This window comes from Sus scrofa, chromosome 16 (assembly GCF_000003025.6).
Source record: "Sus scrofa isolate TJ Tabasco breed Duroc chromosome 16, Sscrofa11.1, whole genome shotgun sequence".
NCBI lineage: Eukaryota > Metazoa > Chordata > Mammalia > Artiodactyla > Suidae > Sus > Sus scrofa.
The window spans coordinates 44335100-44358942 of NC_010458.4; the positions used below are offsets into that span (position 1 = coordinate 44335100).

Sequence of the window (23843 nt, forward strand, 5' to 3'; positions counted from 1 at the left end):
TGTGATGCCACATATTATAGATTTTTTTTCACTCTAATACAAATGTTGCAAGCTATCTATCTCTTTATAGAACTTAAAGAGCTTTCACACAAGCTATTTATACCAAACTCTTGCCTTTCTAAACTACTATGATGAAGGGGAGATATCTGTAGCTCTTTAGACTTGACAAACTGCATTGTATAAGAGACCAAAATCAAGAAAATAGTGCTTCAAAAAAGTGAGGATTGGAGTTCCCATTGTGGCTCAGTGGTAACAAACCTGACTAGTGTCCATGAGGATTCAGGTTCTATCCGTGGCCTTGCTCAGTGGGTTAAGAATCCAGCATTGCCCTGAGCTGTGGTGTAGATCAAAGTCAAGGCTCACATCCCACGTTACTGTGGCTGTGGGGTAGGCCAGCAGCTGCAGCTCCAATTTGACCCCTAGCCTGGAAACTTCCCATATGGAACTTCCATATCCTGTGGGTGGGGCCCTAAAAAGAGAAAAGGAAAAAAAGAAAAAAAAAAAAAAACTGATGATTTTTGTACTCACCTTAATTAGTAGGGAGGGCCTTAGTTTTCGACTTCACCATTTTGCCATTAGCCTTTGAGTATGAGTTGGGTGTAGTGGTCCTGCCTGCCCAGTAAATCTGCTGGTTTGTTTATGACCATTTTTCATTTTTTCCTTTTCTATCATGGCTTGGAGGAAACTGCATTAAAATACTAATCCGCCATGGTTAGCTGAGCTCCAAAGAGTGTTAAAAGAGAAACCATATCCTATCTGACTAAATGCAATGACCAAGGCTTATTTTTTCCTTCAACATAATATTATAGTGTCTCTCTCATATGAAATTGGGTAGCCCTTTAAAATGGAATATGCCTTCTCTTAGGAACATTTGGTGAGAATAAAAAGATATACTAGCTTTCATTTTTTTGAAAAACAATGTCCAAAGTTTATTTTTCCTGGAGAAATTTCCACTAGAAACATCCATCTACGGAGTTCCCATCATGGCACAGTGGTTCACGAATCCGACTAGGAACCATGAGGTTGCAGGTTCAATCCCTGTCCTTGCTTGGTGGGTGAAGGATCCGGCATTGCCGTGAGCTATGGTGTAGGTCACAGACGCAGCTCAGATCCGGCATTGATGTGGCTCTGGTGTAGGCCGGCAGTTACAGCTCCGATTCGACCCCTAGCCTGGGAACCTCCATATGCCATGGGTGCGGCCCAAGAAAAGACAAAAAAAAAGAAAAACAAATCCATCTAAGTAATTATCTAGTACCAGCTGTATCAAGGCAAAGGGTAAAGGTTATAAAATCCAAATACTAGGTTAAGTTGCCTTTCTCAACCTACAGATAGTAGGTCTATATAAATGGATATTTTGTAAAAATTTTGAGAAATTGGGGCAATAAACGCAGCCCTTCAAACACCCCTGTCTAGTGAGTGATTCTTGAGTTTTAATTTCATTGAATTTACCGTGTAGATTCCTTTCCTGATAAAGTATAGGTTTGATGCATCTGATCCATTAAGTATATACAAGTAAAGGAAGAAAGGGAATATGAAACACTCTTGTTTCCATCCTCATGAGGTGACACCCATTCTTGCTGCTTTTTTCATAGAGATCGGAGGCTCATCTAAAGTTTTACTGCCATAATAATATGTCACCAGCATCTCTCAGAGAAACTGTATGGCTTAGAATGGTTTAAAGGGACAGTATTCACTGAATCAATGAGACACATGGCATGCCTATTGATGTCTTTACAGCTAAGATGAAGGGGCTTTGACGGGCTAATCGTTAGCCGGGTAGATTCCTAGTTATTAAAAAAAAAAAAACCTAAGTGAGTTGAATAAGGATTCATGTTAAACCGAGGGATGAAAACACAAGAAATTCTGTAAAAGGTATTGTCAAATTTACAGAGAACAGAGCTGGAATGGTTAAATATGATGACATCATCATAAGATTTAGAACAGTTTCAGTGCTGAGACAAACGTAAGATAAAATTGGGTACATTCCATTGCCAAGGTAAAAGGAAGGGAAACCAAATTCCAATAAAGCCCACAGCACAGCATACCTGGGGAGGGGACAGGAGAGAACGAAAGCCTTCTTAGAAGTGTGTTGATGGAAGGATGTGTCCAAAAGAATGGTCCCAGTGGACTCTGGTGTGTCGCGATCAATCACAGGCAGAATATCACGCAACAATCCAGGTATCAGACTTTAAGCAGACTCTGGCCAAGTATTAGACAGTGTTTGGAAGAGTAGGAAGGAGAGGGTGATGACTTTAGAAATACTTCTCAAGAGGAATACCTAAAAGAATTAGGGAAGTTCAGCCCAGACATGAATTCTGACATAAAAATGAGCTGTTTTCATATACTTGAAGAATATGGACGAGAGAATAGGGTTGTTCTTCATTGCTTCAGAGGTTGACACTTTAGAGAAAGGGTTGGATGCTATAAGGAGATTTTAAGTTCAGTATGAACAAGCAGTTTCTAATAATTACTATTGATTACAAATACGTTCTGCTGCTGTTAATGGGGGTGGGAACAAAGCCGGTGGCTGCCAGGAGTGTTAAAAGGGAATTCTTCCTTTGAATCGATGTTCATACGAGATCAGCTTGGTGGTCTCCTCCAAAGATTAAGGTGCAAGAAATGTATAATCCTCAGAAGAACATCACTCAGATGAAAGAAATGTTCACGATGCTGGATCTTAGAAATGGCATTTAGATGATTGCAGCTCCTTTAGACTATAGGGCTATAGTTTCAGCAGTTCCTTACTCCTCCTTCTTAATCAGCCAGTGTTTATCCAGAGATTATTATCAGTTTTCTTGTGGGTAATCTGGTAACTGAAAATGAGAGGTTAACAGCTGTGTATAACAATAATAAAACCAAAGGCACCTACGGGATAAATAAAAGTTATTTTTCTTCCTTTGCAGAATTTACAGTTGTTCTCTGTCCATTTCACCCACCGCTATCTTCAGTACACATACACAGGCAAAAATCTAACTCAAATACCCAGTTTATTATGCGTGCACTTCACCACATTGCCATCTTTTTGAGCCATTGTTTCTGTCTCCTGTTCTCCACAGTCCTTGACTCATAGTGAACAGTCCAGAAATGTTTGTTAAGTAAGCACACCTTTAGGATTACATTTTGCCGTAAGGTTGCATTTTTCTACAATAACTGCAAAATAGCTGATTTTTATAAATGAATCTAAAAGTACATAGACTGTTTCCACACCCTCCACAAGAAGGGGCCCTTTTTCTGACTGTACTGAAAAAGTTTCTGTGTGAAGTAGATGAAAGAAACATGCTTTTTGTAAAAGAAAAATCAGGGAGTCGATATGTTTCTAGAGATTCCTCAACTTCTCTCTGTGATGATGTATTCCAAACCTAGGAATTTATTAATCTAGACTCTCTGGTTCTGGAGAAGATCTATGAAAGGAGGAAGAGAGCAGATGCCCTGAAATTATATTGGAATTTTTGTGGACATGGATATGTGCAGCTTTTCTGGGAGAAGGGTCCCTAGCATTCATCAGAAAAATTTAAGAACCACTGCCTTAATTTTTTTTCAAACTTTTGTTTTTTTAAGAGTTCTCGTCGTGGCACAGCGGGAACGAATCCAACTAGGAACCATGAGGTTGCGGTTTCAATCCCTGGCCTTGTTCAATGGGTTAAGGATCCAGCGTTGCCAAGAGCTGTGGTGTAGGTCACAGACGTGGCTCGGATCCTGCATTGCTGTGGCTGTGATGTAGGCCGGCAACCGTAGCTCTGATTGGACCCCTAGCCTGGGAACCTCCATGTGCCGTGGATGCGGCCCTATTTGAAAACTATAATATGCCCGTTATGTGTCAGGTGCTGTGCCTGGTACTGCGGATACCAAAATGACAGATAGCCTTGAGCTCAAGTTGCCTGCAACGTGGTGACAAACTTAAAGCAATTAAGTTCATAATACATCAAGAATTACAAAAGAAAGATAGGTTTAAAAAGCTTTTCTGTTGTTTTTCCTCAGCATTGGTTGACTCCATCGTACAATTAGAACTTTGTGCCACAAAAGTTTATTGATTCCCATACCACTTACCACCACAGACTTAATTTCTAACAAAATGGTTGCTTTTCTCTTTTCAGCATGTCAGCAGTCTAGTACATCCAGGAGTTTCTTCGTACTCTGTGGTTAAAGGACTCATAAGCAAGAAACGAAAGTGTTCACTTTAACCATTGTGATCAAATGCTTATAAACTGCTAACCGTTAGAGAAATGCAAGGGACTCTTCTTGATCTGATGGCATTGGTACATCTATAAATCTGGAAGACAGGCTGTTAAGGTGATAATTGATCTATTTAGAGAAGGTTCAGAATGAGTCAAGATTCCTTACTTCCTCCTCCCATCAGTGTTGTTAATGTTCTTCTACTACCAATTAGAACCAAAGGAAAAGCACCCAAGTCTTCAGTCTCTCCAACTTCCTATTATTTGTAATCTCCTTCTATGACGATAGCAACTAATTAAGCATTAGATCAATGAAAGAGTTCCAGGGTTCGTGACAAGGACTAGAACTGGACTTTAAACTTACACCTCATTTCCTTGTGTAAATGTACAGTAATTTATTTAATCAATTCCCTGTCATTGAACTTTTAGGTCATTTTCACTCTTTGGACATTACAAACAATGCTGCCAAGACTATCTTTGTAAATATGTCATTTTCCACCTCTATGAGTTTAGCTGTTAAATTCTTACACGTCTAATTCCTGGTTCAAAGGGTAGTGGCATTTTAAATGTTGACAAATATTGTCAAATTAAAGCCATGTTTTCTTAACACCGTTGACTACAATTGTTTAACACTGAGGCCGTCACTAAAGATAAATGAGGCAAAGTGATTAGTAAACAAAGCAGAAAACTCTGGTGTGATATCATTTAAATCGCTTTTTTTCCCCCACGGGGTGATGAGGACTAAAGGTTACGTCTTTCTGAAAATGGCAACAGTGGTTCCAGAGAGGCATTTTCTTTCTATAGTAATGATTGGGTAGGTCCTAAAAGGGACGTCAGCCTTTATCCCTGCACAAAGCCATCATCGGTCCCTTTGTATTCGGGGCAGAGTGAGGAAACCCAAAAGATCCATTTTGTCATCCCTGTCTCAAATCAGATGCCTTTCTGTGGTCCTAAGCATTTGTGTGATGACAAGTGGGACTTCTGTTGTAAGCCACAATGCAGTCACTGTTCTAAACATGCACATGGCCCACTCTGTCTCAGCTTCAATTATAAAATCTTCAGCCAGAGGCTATTATCCTCTGTGTTGTTCTGTTGGTGACAGAGTTAGCTAGTGAATTTCCAACTGGGCTCAGGTGGCAAGAGAGAAATTTCTCACACTTCATCTCTCAAGTCTTTATACACCCCAGTACATTTCCTCCTTTGGGTTGGGGGGAGCTTGATTGGGGAAATTCCCTAAATGTATGAGCAGAATACAGGAGCACTCTCAAAAATGTGGCTTTTTTCATAACTCAGCAACCAAATTTTAAGTCAGATTAAAAACTTGTTCCAAGAAAGCCAGACTGCTACCTGGTTGACCTTTATCTGCTGCAGTTCCGATCAAGGGAGAAAAACATTGCTAAGCCCCAGTTAAACTTTTTAAGCCCTTGTTCAACTTGTCCCTAGTCAAAACCAACTTGTGTTATAAGGGTGGTGCATATTTTCGTTTAAGTCTGCAAAGACCTGATTAGTTGCTCTGTCTACCTAATAAGTTTCTCGGGGCCCTATCAGAATCCAGCCAGGATGTGTCAGTTCAACAACACACTGTTTTCTGTGGTGCCAGCAGACAAAATGTCAATACGCCTGCTGCATTCTTCTGGGATAAGAGAAATGAAGTCACTACATTAGAAAATGAATCATGTGCCCAGGGTATGCTTCTCACTCAGGTTAAGGTCACTAATGCATCAGCTGGAAGGTTTCTAGTAGCCAGGAGATGGTGAGGCCGAACGTCACTGAAGGAACATTGGGTTTATGCTATTTGAGATGATAATAACCCTGGTTGGTGTGGAGGCTGAAGTTTAAGCTTCTCTATCAGAAGATTAATGGTGAGGGCACGGTGTCGGAATGGAGGGCTGAGAACTAGACAGCTAGAGAGCTAGAAGGGCTGGTTATCAGCTGGGGTGGTCTCAGGAATCAAAGGGGAAGTCTTAATATTCAAGAGGAGAAAATGCGTTTCGAGGACTTGCTTGCTTAACAAACTACTATTTTAATTCAAGAGGAGTGGGGGAAGTTTTTACTTTTCAAAAATAATAAAGAGAGTATCTAACCACTTCCAAAAATGTTTCAGGTCTTGCTAATCTTTAGTAATAAAATTAGGTATGAATTAGAAGAAAACTCCCAAATACTTCCTTATTACCTGTTATGTGTAAAAAGTTTTGTAGTCATGTTTTAACGGACCATTACCAAAGGTGACCTTTGCTGTGCATGCCAGAAAAATGTAGCTGTCTTTTTGAGACTCTAGAGGAAGCATAATAGGAGCTGTTTGGCAACCTTGACAACAGTTTGTTACTTTTCTAAACAGCCTAATCAATAAACAAAAAGACAAAATGTTGCGGCTCAACCCTCTAGGAACATAGAATCAACCTAAAAAACTCAGAAATTATCATTTGTATCATGACTTTGATCTTGAATATTTCTTTATGCCCACAAATCTCGTTCTGCATCCCTACCCACTCATACACATTCTCACTTATTTCTTGGAGGAAATAAAACACAGTTACAGGTTGGGTGTTTCTTTGGATGCTAAGATGCTTAAAAGGTAAGTGAGAAAAATGAGAAAAATAAATGCCTATTCCTTTCCCATCTGGATTTTGCAAAGCAAACTGCAAGAGAAAACGGTCCAGTCTCAATCAGCGTGCATTTGTTCCTGCCTGCCTCTCTCTCACTCTGCTTGGGATTAAATGTTCCCCTTGTGTTCAACAAAAATGGAAATATGATCTCATGTTTGTTTATTGCGTTGCCTCTGCATTTCCTAGGTCAAAAGGGTGTCAATTTTGATTTACTGATGTTACTTCTTCTTCCAAACACAGGGAAACCCTTCTGGGAGCTTGCTATAAGCCTCTCCAAGTGCAGCCAATCTCTTAGGTAGACACTGTATAAAAATAGAGTGATGCTCGAGTTGCCTGGTGCTCAGCATGTTAAGGATCCAGCATTGTCCCTGCTGTGGCTTGGGTCGCTGCTGTAGTGTGGGTACAATCCCTGGGCTGGAAACTTCTGCATGCCACTGGCACAGCTAAACATTGATTAATTAATTGATTTATTAATTAATTAAAAATAAAAATAGAGTGGTGCTTTAAAATGCCAAAGGGACATCATTTAGTAGTATCATTTCCACACTCCATGGGCAAGTCCAAGGATTTTAGTAGTCCAAGTATTCTAATTCTACAAAACAAGTTCTAATCAAATTAATTGGTTACTAATGCTACTCTTAAATCTTCTGATCTTGGGAATTCTCCAGTGAAAAGAAAGGAGGCTATCTTGCATTCCCCATATAAAATACAAAAATTCTGACCATATTATATACTTAGTCAAGTGAGCAAGAAATATAATCTTAAATAACAATTTGGAGAGAAAATGACAAGTGTCTGTATATGTGTGTTTACTTCTTTTCCCTGTCATTTCTCTATCCAATAAGCAAAATATATTTCAAAAGACAAAACAGGCTAAGTTAAATGAAATATATCAAAATGAGATTCATAATAGCCACTGCAATTTCCCATGATAAAGGAAAGAACAAATTTCCAATATAGAAAATGGGATTAAATTTAAGAAACTGGAGAGTTTCAAATGCACAGGAAATGTCACAGATAAAAGAAATTATTATATTTCCATTCACAGCCATCAGACTGGCAGCAACCTGACAGTATCTATTAAGGTTGAAGATGCACATGTCCAGTAATTCTGCTCCAAGATACGTACTTCTAGACAAACTCTTCTGCCTGTGTACCATGAGATATCTTCTAGAACAGTCACAATATCTTTGTTTGAAAGAGTAAAACGTTGAAAACCACCAAACTATACATCAACATAAGAGTGGCTAATGCTTTGGGGTGTATTTAAACAATGGGCTGTATTGCAATTAGGATAAGTGAACTAAGCTACATGTATCAATGTAGATATAATCCAAAGACAATGTGGAGCAAAAAGTGCCTTTGCAGAAGGATATGTTTGGGATACCATGTATATGTAACATAATATATACCTGTATATTCCAAACAATACTCTGTATCTTGGATCCATACATAGTATTAAAAATATAAAAACATCCACATGAAAATGGACACCAAATTCTGGACTGTGGTTCTCTCTGGTGAGAAAGAAAGGAGAATGAGATCTGGGAAAGATATTTAGGGAGTTTTAACTATAACCTGCAATTTTTCTTTGAAAATCCAATGCAAAGGCAGTATAACAAAGAATTTTTGAAAATCCTTATTTTTTATTGCTTGAAATGTTTTATAACAAAAAAGAATAAAACATGAGAGACTTGACAGAATGGAGTTTTCAAAGCAAATTTTTGCTAATCCATCCAACTTCAGTCTTGCAAAACTCAGCCATATGGAATTCCTACACTCAAACTTTTTAAGAACACCTCTTGGATGCTTTTATAGTCAAAAATGAGCATCCTAGTCTAATGAAAATCTGAAACAGTTGAGGTTGTTATATGAAAAGCATAGAAGTTAGGGGGCCTAAGTTCTGCCATCTTGGCCTCAGAAGAACTCTTGGCCCCAAGGCTTAACCTAGAAGAGCTAGGTTAGACTCCTCATTTCTCCTTCCCAGGTTGTAGGGCTCAACCAGTATTCATTATCAGTCCCCTTTTCTCTGCTTTCTAACAGAGCCCAGATTTTCATCAAGTATCGTGATTCATCTAAGAGTTATCCCTTGTCAATAGCTGACCTGGGAGTTGTCATAAAAATTAACCAGTACCAATAAAAAGAAGTTCACTAGGAATTTCTGCGGATGCTTCCCTGCTCCTCAAGGTAAACTTTCAGAAAGAACGGGTCTTTTCCTCTGGTATTGGCGTGTATAGAGCTGGGACTCAGAACTGTAGCAGCCATTTAACTATGAGGCTGAAGATGAAGCCAACACGTGGTGAAGAGCAGAACCAAGAGAGTTAAAGAGAATAGAGTCAGTGCAGCTAGGTTTGTCAACCCTGCAGACCACCTCAGCTCTGGGTATCCAAGTAAGCGAGCCAATCTACTTCTGTGTAGTTTACATCAGTTAGACTTGGGTTTTTGTTCCTTATGGACAAAGATATTTTCACTGAATGAAGCACACGTAAATGATTCGGCTTCCTCAACTGTAAGCAGGGACATTCATGTCTGCCCAGCCCTTCTACTGCACTCAACGTTTCTTTTCCCTTTCTTTTTTTCTTTTAAGGGCTGTGCCCACAGCATGTGGAAGTTCACAGGCTAGGGGTCAAATGAGAGCTGCAGCTGCCGGCCTACTCCACAGCCACAGCAACATCGATCTGAGCCTCATCTGCAACCTATGCTGCAGCTCACGGCAACGCCAGATCCTTAACCCACTGAGCGAGGCCAGGGATCAAACCCACAACCTCATGGATACTACTGGTTGAATTCTTAACGCAATGAGCCACAGCGGGAACTCCCACTCGGTGGTTTTTGGAGATCAAAATGAGGTAATGGATGTGAATGTGTTTTGTAAACTATAAGTTACTATTCAAGGGCAAACTGGTACTATCATTAACAACTTTACTATGAAGTTTGAGGTACAATTTTTTGTTTGCCATAAGAATTACATATCTTAGGATATATAGGTATTTAACTCATTTATTTTAAAAAGACAGATACTTGAGAATTTACGCATCAATCTTTTGAATCATATGAAAGTTGCATATTTAGAGTATTGGTTGAGAGCATCTTCATCAATGAGTTTTTACACAAGTAGGGGGCCAAGGGACTATAAATAGCCATTATGTTAAAGGGGTTAAAAGACATTTGTTTGTAAAATATGGTCTCCTTACTTAAAAACTATGTGATCTTTGCCACATCCTGTCTGTGTCTCAGCATGTGTAGTGTCTGTGAGGGTTAAGGGAGGAAGTACCTGTAGCATACTTAGACCAGGGCCTGCCACAGAGTAACAAGCAGAGTAGTAACAGGCAGTACTTATGAGCACTTACCATGTTCCACACTCTTCTCATGCATCAACTCATAGAGCAGAACTGTATTGCTGCATTGTTGTTTAATTTTTAAAATAACATTTTTCTCTATTCTTTTTGAGAAAATATTACATTCCTGTTAATTTAAAAAATTCAAATGATACAGAACAGCACAAAAATGAAATGAAAGTCACTCCAAATTACATCTTATTAATTGGATGCTGGATAAACAACTAGGCATTTTCTCTCTTTAATGTGGCACCTACACATATGCACCCATAGATACACACAGGCATAGACATGTATGTATTATGTACATGTATATACCTACATATGCATATATGTTATATACATATGTACACATCAATTTTTAGTAGATCAAAAAGAAAAAGATGGCATCAGTTTTTAAACTATATAGTTGATTCTACATCCTAGGGGATAAAAGAGGTAAGACTTTTTCATATTATTTGGGATATTACTTGTGAGTAGTGTCTAGTCAGGCAGCAGGCACCTAAATATTCTTGATATAAAACAAGGTCAAGTGTTCCCTGGTGGCCTGGTGGTTAAGGATTCAGCTCAAGTTCGATCCCTGGCCCAGGAAATTCTATACATCATGGCCATAGACAACAAAAACAAAAACAAAAAAACACAATCATACTTTTTTTTTTTTACTGGTCTTAATTTTTTTTAAACTTAAAGTAGCCCTTCAGTCATAGCACATTGTCATTTTTTTTTCATGAGTACTTATTCCTACCTAATATTTCTCAAATTAACTTCCCTAAAAACAGTCAACAGTCTTTTCTGCTTTCTAAAATAAAATTTTTAATATTAATTTAAAATTTTTTTAAATTGTGGTAAAAGAACACATAACATAAAATTTACCATCTTAACCACTTTTAAGTTTACAATTCAGTGTATTCACATTGTTGTGTGACGGATTTCCAGAACTTTTTCATCTTGCACAGCAGAAACTCTGTACCCATTAAACAACTTTTCATTTCCCCCTTCCCCCATCCCTGGTAACATTCTACTTTCTGTTTCTATGAATTTGCAGCAGCCTTATCATTTTTAACTCAACTTTTATTCCCTAGCACGTAACAATAGTCATGCTCCACAAATATTTGTTGAGCAAATGAATGAATCCGTATTTGCACTGTACAAAAACAAATAAAGAAACAAACAGAAAGAGGTCATGGCATCATTTGTGCTAAGAAATCCATAACGTCTCTGTAGCTAAAACTTAGTGAACATTTACTAGGTATCAGGCACTTTACCTTAATGCTGAACTTGGCCCCTACAGTCAGTTCCCAACGCGATAGCCAGGGTGATCCTGTTAAATATGTCAAATGATGTCATATCTCTGCTCAAAACCCTCTAGCTCTTTGTTACACTGAGGTGAAGAGTCAAAGCCTTGTCATACCTGGACCTCTTTACTTCTCTTATCTTTCCTGCTTTCCATCCCTGTCCCTTCACACCAGCCACACTGGATTCTTTGCAGTCTTTCAAACATTCCAGGAACACTCACATCTGGGCCATTGCATTTGCTGTTCCTTCTACTTGGACCATGCTTGTCCTAATAACCACATGGCCCATGCCCTCACTTCCATCAAATTTTTGCTCAAACACACCTTACCAGTGATGTGATCCCTGACTGTCGTATTAGAGAGAGCAACAACTGTCCCATACCCACTCTGGCTCTCAATTACTTCCCATATTTTTGTTAAGCTTTTATAATTATCATCATGTGACCAACCACATATTTCCTTGATTTTTTCCCCTTTATTTTGTTTGCTTTCTCTTTCTCTATTTATAATGGCAGCTATTTTTGTCTGTTTTTTTCACTACTATATCCCAGCACCCAACACTATACCTACCACATAGTAAGTACTGAAAAAAATATTGTTTTAAATGAATACACTAATAAATAGGGACAGAAAGCAGACCAGGGGTTACTTTGGGCTGGTGAGGTGGGAGATTTTACCGGAAAGAGATACAAGCAACTTGTTCTATATTTCGAGCATATATAAGATTATACAAGTGTATAAATTTGTTAAAACTTACTGACATATACACTTAAATGGGTACATTACTATTGTATGAAAATTATACCTCAATAAAGGAATTTTTTAAAAACTAGCAGCTTGCTTAAGGTCTCAGCATTTGCAAAGTAGTAAAGCTATAATTCAAACTCAGGTGTGTCTGATTCCAAAGTCTATCATCTTTATATGCAGTTATGCCATCTCCCCTAATCTCTGCCCTACCTGGTTTCCACAACTGGCGTCAGTGAGTTCTTCACCAGAAGGCTCAGTCTCACTTGTTTCTAGATTTATACATCTCTGAGACAAGCAGCAATCTCTGGTTCTTTCTCTCCCACACTTTGAAGATCTTAGGTACGTTAATTATATAGAAGATTAGAGTATATTCGTCTCCCTCTCGGAGACAAAAACCCCACACTCATTACCTCTCAGAGGCTCACATTCCACATCTAACATTAGATACTTGACAGCTAGTCAATGGTATTTAACTGGGGTGATGGTCCAGTTTTATTAGTCACCTTGGCTAGTCTATACCTCATTATTCAATTAAACACTAATCTAAGTGTTACTATGAAGATATTTTGTAGATGTGGTAAACATCTACAATCAGATGACTTTAAGGAAAAAAGGATTATACACCATAACCTGGACGGGCCTGATCCAGGCAGTTGACAAGCCTAAGAACACGATCAAGCTTTCACTTAAAAAAGAAATTCTGCCTATGAACTGAAGTGCCAACTTCAGATCTTGAGCATTTCCTGCCTACCTTAACTGATGGCCTGCTCTGTGGATTTTGGACTTGCCCATATAGCCTCCCACGATTATATAAGCCGATTTCTTGCAATAAATCTCTCTCAGAGTTACGTCTGTGGTGCAATGGGTTAAGGACTCAGCATTGTCACTGAAGTGGCTTGGGTTTCTGCTGTGGTATGGGTTGGATCCCTGGCCCAGGAACTTCCACATGCCATGGGTATTGTCGAAAAAAAATTTTTATTTTCTTTGTGTGTGTGTGTGTGTGTGTGTGTGTGTGTGTGTGTGTGTGCATGCGTGCGCGCGCATGCGTGCATGCAAGAAGTGCTGAAAGAATGTGAAGTCTCCCAACTGTTAGTGTCCTAATAATAATCCTGGGACTAATTAATTCCTAGGTATCCACATGGTTAGTTGGACACAGGGTGTCTGCAGGAATGATCTCTACATGATTAAGAGGTTATGTCACCATCACTTCACTCTCCCTGCATATGGTGGAGTGGGATTTGCATTGATCTCTATACCCAAATTGTCCAAGACTTAAGCTCTTCTCTATCCTTCTAACCCTTGCCACTACTTCACCCTTAGTCTGAGTCCTCAGTGATAAGTACCATCTGAATTCCCTACTACTGTGCCCAGCCTGCTTTATTGGAAACCCAGTGGTCACCATATCTGCAAGTGAAATAATTGTGTTCTTCGGCTGCATGAGTAGCTTTGCCTGTCCCAGCTGGCTAGGCTTCTGCAGGCAACCTTTGCAGCAAGGTTCATCTTACTATAGAACCATGACAGGTATATTCTAAATCTTTTCCCACCTTACCAACTCCATGTAGCCACCAGCAGAGTGTTAAGCTTTCAAATTTTATGGCACACACAATAAAAGATGGTTAGAAAGACCAATTCTGACTAACCATGAGTGGCTCAACCAGAGAATGAGGGCTTTTCCAAAGCAAGCAGGACCCAGTTTTCTAAAGTTGGGACTGAAAATATTCTGTGTATATGTACACACCTGATTTTGTGACTTTATTTTCAAAAATGAAATTATTTCAACTAGCTGTTTTGTGGTATTACCCATAGTATTTAACCATTCTGTTCATGCAGCTAATTTCAAGAATATGCTAAATTGTCTAAACTTAAATATCCATGAGAATGCTAAAGTGGAACCATGAGTAATGATTAGGCAAATCTGTTTCACCTGCCCTCACTAATCAAGGTGATTTTAAGAATTGCATGTCCTCCAAGCAGCACATAGCCTGAACAATAAGATGTGGGCGGGAGTTGTTTTCCAGGAACTCTAAGTCAGCTGATCTAGTTTGAGTTGAGCTGGTTAAGAGTAGATAGGACAACTGACTCTCCAACTAGATATCACCTGGTGGGATTTTGACCCTTCTGGCCAGATCATGGTTTGCAGGCCTACCCAGAAGAATTTTGGCAGACTGTAGAAGTTTACAGTTCCTCAGGTACTTCTTTCATGGGTTAGAGGCCTTGGGCTTTGGGTTTCAGTTTTGTTTGTCTATGTCCATCTATGTCTCATTGTGGTAACTGTTAAGAATGTGCTACTGGGGGAGTTCCTGTTGTGGCTCAGTGGTAATGAACCCAACTAGGATCCATGTGTATCTAATCCCTAGTGTTGCTCAGTGGGTTTAGGCTCTGGTGTTGCTGTGAGCTGTGATGTAGGCCAGCAGCTACAGCTCCGATTGGACCCCTAGCCTGGGAACATCCATATGCCACGGGTGCAGCCATAAGAAGACAAAAAAATAAATAAATAAGAAGAAAAAGAAAAAAAGAATGGGCTATTGTGGATTGAGCTTCTTGGTGCCAGTAGCAAGAGTACATTGCTTCAACCATTTGGTAGCAAAGCTCCTTCAGAATGGGAAGTGTTAATTCCATTCCCCACTCCAAAACTGGATAACTCAGTTACGAATCCATGGAGAAGAAAAAGATGTTATTTTTTTGTAACGCTGCACAGACACAATATCCTTCAGACTCCAGAGCAAAATGGCCTGAAAATGAATCCTTAAATTGTAATACAATTTTGTAACTCGATTTACTTTGTAAAGGGAAGAAAAATGTGATGAAATACTTCATCTACATCTTTTATTTTATTGTATCAGAATAAACCTGTGCAAAGAAGATATAAGGTTATGGTCCAACAGGAGGGAAGGCAAAGAAACCAGTTTTGCTTGATTCTAATGAAAAGGAGAATGACTTGCTGTTGATTCAGTTGAAACATTCTGACTGCTCCTCCTCCCCCACCCCATGCTATGGTGCTACTTCTCCTTCCTTGCAGTGCCTAAGTGACAGCCTCAGGCTCGCCCCCTGACTCCTGCCTCCTCCAGGATTGAGAAATGGGAATGATCACCACATCTTATACCTGTCAGGGCACTTCCTATGGCCAGGGAGCTACCCAAACTCCTGTGAAACAATATCCGTTAAGGCAGGTCCTCACTGGGGGTGTGAATGCTGAGACTGGGTGATTAATGAGATTGATCTGGGTCCACGCCCTCTTTTCAACTTCAGATTTATTTAATTGGGAGAATAATATGCCAACGTCAAGAGATGACCCACAGAGACTGGAAAAATCTTTTTTCATTGATTTTTGCAGCCCACAACCCAACTTGGGTAGATTTTCAAAATGTATTAAATACCCTCCTTACTTAAGAAGAATAGAGAATGGTGCTGGATAAAGCCATGAAGAAGGCAGACTGGCTACATCCAGAAACCCCTGGGAACCCCCACTGAAGCTGCAGCAAATGTAGCTATACCAACAACTGATCCTAATTGGGATGTGAATGCCGGGGATAGGCCAAAACTTGAGCATGATCAAGATTGCTTTCTTACAGAATTTCGAAGAGGGGTAGTCTTAATAAAGAACAGGAGGTGGAGTTCTCATTGTGGCACAGTGTAAAGGAATCCAGCTAACATCCATGAGGACAAGGGTTTGATCCCTGGCCTTGCTCATTGGGTCAGGGATCCGCTGATGCCATGAGCTGTGGTGTAGGTCACGGTCGTGGCTTGGACCCCGTGTTCCTGTGGTGTAGGCCAGCAGCTGTAGCTCTGATTTGATCCCTAGCCTGGAACTTCCATATGCCATAGCTGTGGCCCTAAAAAGCAAAAAGCAAAACAAAAACAAAAACAAAACAAAAAACAAAAAACAGGAGGCATGACAGAAACTGAATGAGGATCCATCAGAATTTCTAGAAAGGCTCTTCAAAGCCTATAGGCAACATACAGAGACCCTTAGGCCCCAGAGAATTTAGAATAGTCAGTTCAGCTTTTTGTGGTCAGAGGCCCCTCAGAATACAGAAGAAACTATGAAAGGTGAAAGGGCTTTTAGGGATATTTATGTCTCAACTTGTTGAAATTAATTCTTCATGGCAGGGACCAGATTCAGGAGAAAAGGGGACAACAGAGAATAAACCACAGGCTACTCCACTGGCAGCTGCCTTAACATGGGAAAGAGCTGGACCAAGTTGAAGACTCACAGGAGGAACTCATCAAATGGTAGGAAGCCCCATGTCTATTTCTGAGAACCCAAAGATTACCGTAAGTGTAATCACTTACCAGCCAGACTGCTGCAGGTGGGCTGGAGGATACACATGCCTGTTACTGCCCCAGAGTCTCTCCTCCTCTTTCTGATATCCTGTCCAATCTGAAGAAATAAAGGTCACATATAAATAAGCCTAATTGGATTGAGGGAAATAAAGAGGATTAACTCAATTCCTATTCATTTGGATTAATGTCATTTATATCTTCCAGTGTGGGCCAGTGTATAACAGAATATGAATTGAGACGAATATCAGTTTTCTATTTTCTAAAGTCTATGGATATTTTTTTCCGAGGAGTTAGATTTTCCTTAATCATGATAGAAATAAATACCTCCATATAGAAAACAGTTGGGTTTTTTTTTTGCCTTTTTCTAGGGCCGCTCCCGCGGCAAATGGAGGTTCCCAGGCTAGGGGTCTAATCAGAGCTGTAGCTGTCGGCCTACACCAGGGTCACAGCAACGCGGGATCCGAGCCACGTCTGCAACCTACACCACAGCTCATGGCAATGCCGGATCCTTAACCCACTGAGCAAGGTCAGGGATCCAACCCGCAACCTCATGGTTCCTAGTGGGATTCGTTAACCGCTGAGCCACGACGGGAACTCCAGTTGGTTTTATTTTTTTAATCATGGTAAAATAATATGAAACATAAACTTTACCAGTTTAACCATTTGTAAGCGTACAGTTCAGTGTGTTTAGTACCTTCACATTGCTGTGCAGCCACCACCACTGTACCCATTAAACAGCAACTCCCCGCAGCCTCCTTCCCCACCCCTGGCAACGAAAATCCTACTTTTTGACTCTAAAAATATAACCTCTCTCTATACAGCTCATATAAGTGGTTCATACAGTATTTGCTTTTTAGTTTCTGGCTTATTTCACTTAGCGTAATGTCTTCAGATTTCATCCATGTTGCATCCTGCATCAGAATTTCCTTCCTTTTTAAGGCTGAATAATAGCCCATTGTATACGTATACCACATTTTGTTTATCCATTCTTTCTTATTTTCTTTTTATAGCCACACCTGTGGCATATGGACTATGGGTCGAATCAGAGCTACAGCTGCTGGCTTACACCACAGCCACAGCAATGCGGGATCCAAGCCGCACCTGGCACCACAGCTCATGGCAATGCGGGATCTCTGACCCACTGAGCAAGGCCAGGGATCGAACCTGCATCTTCATGGATACTAGTCATATTCATTTACACTGTGCCACAATGGGAACTCACATCCATTCACTTTGTTGATGGACATCTGGGTTGTTTTTACCTTTTGCCTATGTGAGTTACACTGCTGTGAATATTAGTGTGCAAATATTCATTCAAGTTCCTGCTTTTTGTTCTTTTGGGTATATGTCTAGAAGTGGAATTGCTAGGTCATGTAATTCTATGTTTAATTTTTTGAGAAACCGCCATACTGTTTTCCACTGCAGCTGCATTTCCCACTAGTATTGCCAAATGGTTTCAATTTCTCTATATTCTTTTTTTTTTTTTTTGTCTTTCGTCTTTTGTCTTTTTAGGGCCGCACCTGCAGCATATGGAGGTTCCCAGACTAGGGGTCTAATTGGAGCTGCAGCTGCCAGCCTACACCAGAGCCACAGCAGCTTGGGATCCAAGCTGGGTATGAGACCTACACCACAGCTCATGGCAACACCAGATCCTTAACCCACTGAGGGAGGCCAGGGATCAAACCCGCAACCTCATGGTTCCTAGTCAGATTCGTTTCCACTGTGCCACAACGGGAACTCCAATTCCTTATATTCTAACACTTTTTATTTTCTGTTTGTTTGTTTATAATGATCATACTAATAGGCGTGAGTGAGGTATTCTCTCTCTGTGAGTTTGATTTGCATTTTCCTCATAAGCAGTGATGTTGAGCATCTTTTCATACACTTATTGTCCATTTATATATATGTTCTTTGGGGAAATATCTATTTAGGTCCTTTACCCATTTTTAAATTGGGTTGTTGGGGTTTTTTTGTTGTTGAGTTGTAGGAGTTCTTTAATATATTCTAGATATTTATTCCTATCAATATATGATTTGCAAATATTTTCTCCTGAAAAACAGTGTTGTAAGTTGACATGTTTTAATTTTTTTTCAAGGCACAACACATGTATCTTATAACTAAATAAGTATCACATGCTCAAGGCATAGTTTCAAAAAAAACATAAAAGCAATAAAAAAATTAAAATCACTTGAAACACCACAACTCAGAGAGAAATACATTGTTTGCTGTATATATATATATATATATATATATATACACACACATATATATACACATACATACATATATACTTCCAGGCTTTTTCCTATGCATGTAGAAAAATTTTTATAGTACGAACTATATATGCTATTTTATAACTTTTCCTTGACAATAAACACAGGGTATATGGTTATTCCAATGTACTACAAAGTACTCCTCTGAAAGGATATATCATAATGTATTTAATCTATCCACTAGTGATGAAAGATTTAAGTGGTTGCTAACTCATCCTTTTTGTAAACAATGCTCTATGAAAGCCCTTTATGTATATCTTACATATTTGTCCAATTTGTTCACTTGGGATAAATTCCCAGAAGTTGAATTTCTGGGCCAAAGGATACTCCTGTTTAAATTTTAGATAGCCTGTGTATTGCCAAATTACCTTCCCAAAAGGCTGAAGCAATTGACATTCTTTCTGTGTATGAGGGTGCCCATTGTCCCACGCCCTTGCCAAATTGGCATGATTTCAACAATGGTAAAAATAGGTTCTTGTCTGCTTTGCTCCTATGAATCCTGCCAAAGTGCATGACATGAAACTAAATGAGAGGAATATAAAGTTGACAGATGGGAAGTATTTTGGTCACTGTAATGTTTTATCTAAAGTGCACCATTTTCCCCTCAAAGCAAATGTGATAGATAAGTCCTTTTCATTTCTTAGTACAAGTTCTAGGAAGTAATTTCCTAAATGGATTGATTCCTTAGAGAGACAGTGTCTCTAAAGATGTAGAAATTATTCACACCAAATGTGCTTTGGGTTGACAGAGGATACACATTCCTTGACGTAACAGTATCCATACTTCTTTAAAAGATGCAAAATGTTTTGGAGTTCCCGTGGTGGTGCAGTGGTTAGCGAATCCGACTAGGAACCATGAGGTTTTGGGTTCGATCCCTGGCCTTGCTCAGTGGGTTGGGGATCCCGGGTTACCCTGAGTTGTGGTTTGGGTTGCAGATTCGGCTCAGATCCCGTGTTGCTGTGGCTCTGGTGTAGGCCGGCGGCTATAGCTCCGATTGGACCCCTGGCCTGGGAGCCTCCATGTGCCACGGGAGCGGCTCAAGAAAGGGCAAAAAGACAATAAATAAATAAATTAATTAAATTAAATTAAAATAAATAAATAAAAGATGGAAAGTGTTTTCACACTGTACTAGCCAAGGTGTCACACCATAGCCTGTTCTGAATGTACTCATTTATTTGTCTGAATTTCCCACAAAGGAATATTTCCCCCAACCTTGTTTTATATTTTTTTAAATCTTAAAATTGAGATGTAATTTATACTCAATGTGAATAAATTTTTTTCTTTAAATCTGATTACAGGAGTTCCCAATGTGGCTCAGCGGGAACAAATCCAACTAGTATCTGTGAGGATGAGTGTTCAATCCCTGGCCTCGCTTAGTGGGTTAAGGATCGGGTGTTGCCATGAGCTGTGGTGTGGCCAGTTCAACCCATAGCCTGAGAACTTCCAAATGCCACCTCTGTGGCCCTAAAAAGCAAATAAATAAATAAAATTCAAATAAAATCTGAATGCATATAACTGCAACTTTTTAAGATAGACCTTTTACCCCAAATTAATAAGGGAGAAGTATAGATTTAAACATACACTTTGAAAAGCATAAAAAGAAAAGAATGGAGTTTTAAATTCAGCTATTTCCCACCCCAGATATATGATCCCAAGCACGTAACATAAATGCCGTTTTCTCATCTGATAACCTAGAAACATGATAACTGCTCTTTCTCCACAGAGATGTTGAAAGAGGAGAGTGTCCCCATACACTAGCAAATTTAATTATACTTAAAAAAAATAGGTATCCAGTCAAATGTCTAATTTACTTGTCTCTGACCTTGAGGTTGTGCTGCCCAAGGGAGCCTTTCTTTTTCAAATGAAAACATGTTAGTTAGATGTATGCTTTACTACACAAAATTATCCTCTTGTTTTGGCATTAATATCAATTAAAAGCATTTTGAAACTGTTCAGCTTCATTGATAGTGTTAATGAACCCGGCATGACAAAAAGCCAGAAAATAGTGAAGATAATTATAAAATGTGAACTGTACATTAATAATCCCTTTTCTTTTTTCCCTTTCAGCCTCTTACTAAGTTGAATGTATCAAATTATTATAAATGTGATACTTCCAATGTTAGCAAAATTATATTTTTAGAAAGGCATACCAAGAAAATTGTCCTAAGAAAAGAGAAGGATCACTCCAAATTCTGTTATCTCAGCCACAAAACCGTGAAAAGTGGCAAGAGTTTTTCCTATTCCTTCTCAGTCTATATTCTTATTTTTCTTGTAGTGGACGGCTTAGCAGTGAGTGAATGCCTTTCTCCTCAGATCTGTCCATTCGCCAGCACAGCCCCTGAGGCCTCCCTCTTTTGGTCACTCTCTTCTTGGGGGGAAAAAACACCTTCTTTGGTAAGGTTAAGGGAGGATTATGGATATGTCACTCAGCTCTTCGTTCTTTCAGAGCGGCCTGTCCTTGAGGACTTTTGTGATAAGCTCACCAGAGTAAACCCTGTCCTGCAAGAAGCCCTGACGTTTAAGAGATGTTTATTGTAATTCAGTGAAATGAGTCTTTGTGAACCCGTAAGACCACAGATCTACCCCACATTCTGCCACCGGTTTTATTAATAATGAGGCTGACTTTTTAAAAAATTATTTTTTATTGTGGGGAAAAAAGCACATAACGTAAAATTTACCATCTTCACCATCTCTGACTGTGTCATTTATTAGTTTTAATTATATTCACAGTGCTGTGCAGACATTCTGCAGAACTTTTTTGTCGTGCAAAACTGAAACTCTCTACCCATTAATCAACGACTCTCCATTTCCCCTTTCTCTCAACCTCGGCAACTACCAATATACCTTCTGTTCTGTTAATTGGCTTACCGTGAAGTGGAATCATATACTATTTGTCTTTTTGTGACTGGTTCATTTGATTCAGCATAATATCCTCAAAGTCCTGTCATGCCGTAGCATGTGTTAACATTGCCATCCTTTTTAAGGCAAAATAATACTCCAATCTATGTATATACTACATTGTCTTTATCAGTTGATCCCTCAGTTAAGATGACATTTTGCATTCTTGCCTGCCTGATTAATGCTTCTATATGGGTGTGTCCATTGATTCAAAACTGAGCATGGGAAGGAGAGGTGTGATTTTGTCCCTTCAGGATCTACCATACTGGATAATACAGTGTTCTGGAAGACTATGGTTTTGTCTGGTCAGTGTCAAATACATCACAGATATGAACTGAGTTAAGGAGCTTTTTTCAGAATTGTTGCAGCAAGGGGTGGAGGATCATTGCAATGGGGAGAGTGCTTTAATCATAGGCCATAGGAGCTGCAAGCATCTCAAAGGCACACAGATCAGTCCTTTTATAGGGAGGATTAAACAAGGATGGTAAGAACCAGGTGTCGGGGATTGGGATAATAGGTGGAGTTATCAGGTAGTTGATCAGGGAATATTTTCCACAGAGTTGAGCTGATTGTCAGAAGAGACAGCTAAGAGGGGTTATTGCTTGTTATCATGCTCAAAGGCAGGCCAAGTTACAGGACCAATTTTAGGGGGAAGAAGAGAAGCCTGACTAAAGTTTTCAATTCAAGTTAGCATTTGGTCCAGTTTGGTCCATGGACCCAATAGTTCAGCTAATCATTTTGAGACAAAGAATGGGAATTTAGAGGGTCTGCATCTGGCCTTGTCATAGGCAGACGAGGGGCTCACCACCCATCTCATCTGAGTCCTGTAGGTAAGGGTTTTTTGCTGTAAGCCTCCTAGATCACAAAGGGTGAGTGAGTGTGCATATGAGTGGGTTGTGGTCCAGCAGCACAGGGCTCAGGTGATTTCACATTGTCCCTCGTACCCTTTGCCTCTCCACGTGGTGACAGATCACACTTTCGGAGAATCCATTTCATCACTTGGTGTGGATGAAGTCAATCCCACTTCCTTATGAGGGAAGGGGTGTGGCCCAGGCCTTGCCCATGACCTGGCAATTTGAATATCTTATTTTCTGGTCACTATCAATGACTCAGCATAGGGTACATGATCCAAGCAGGACCCATGGATCCCCTGGATTTGATCACAGGATGCTGGGAGAGAGAATCCTGACACTGGGAATGCCCTGAGCCCTACCATGCCAGCTTTGCCCAACCTCCAGACTTCCAAGTCATGTGAACCAATAAGGTCCCCATGTGCTTAACTACGTGGTATATTTTCTGCTAAAGTAATTGTATTGTAGCCCCTGGGAGCCTTGGTTGCTTTGGAATGGCTGAAGGGCCCTGGCTACCTCTTATTACGGGAGATTCCAAGGGTCCTATTTTAATTCCAAGCGTGGGAAAGTTGACTACAGAATTCTAGCTTTATTTCAAGCTTGAGTAATTCCATCTGCCCTTCCTGAACATCTTTACCGTAAGAATATTCAACAATCTTAACTTCCTTGATGAGATTTCTAAGCATCATAGAATCTTCTCCATCATTTTTCGTTCTTCAAAGACAAGTCCTAAATTTGGGGAAACCCATTTAGTATCCCAACTTGAATTTTAAAAAGAAATCCTTTTTTTTGTTAATGTTCGTTTTAAAAAAAGAAGCTACAAAGCCCTAAATGTTAAACTGGTTTTCAAATTCTCTCTAATAACTTATATGGACAATAGACAAACATAGAAATGGAAGGAAGTGTTTCTGTGAATGTGCAGGGAATGTGCATAGAAAGACATCACAGAAGACATGCAGTGTAATATTAATATGAATTATGAAGCTTTTTGCTTATATTTGACATTTTCCTAAACTTCAATAGACGTTTCCATTTAATAGCTAGATTGTTCTGATAAATTTATGAAATGGAACATGAAAAGGATTTTAAATGTTTTAATAATTAAGGGAAAATACTAGAAGTAGCAGCTAATCTTCATAAGCAAATGTGAAAAAAACAGCTAGTTCAACAAATATTTCTGGAGTGTCTCTTACATGCCAGGCACCAGGTTACAGCCGTGAACAACACAAAAATCTCTACACTATGAAGCTTCTTATGAAAAAATATACCAATAAAATAAAAATGACAAATCTCTAGTAATAAACTTGTCTCCTAGGGCAGGAGAGCCTCTGACCCACTCTTGTTTTTTTGCTATCTGCCTATTAGAAATTGTCCTCTAA

General features: G+C 39.5%; 1 long non-coding RNA gene across 1 annotated transcript in view; it reads left to right on the forward strand.

The window, feature by feature from the left end:
- Positions 13583-23843, forward strand: part of LOC110257247 — a 57192-nt gene continuing 46931 nt past the window's right edge. The window contains exons 1-2 of the long non-coding RNA XR_002339609.1: positions 13583-14347; positions 16269-16391. This is a non-coding gene — a long non-coding RNA (uncharacterized LOC110257247). The remainder of the gene's footprint in view (positions 14348-16268; positions 16392-23843) is intronic.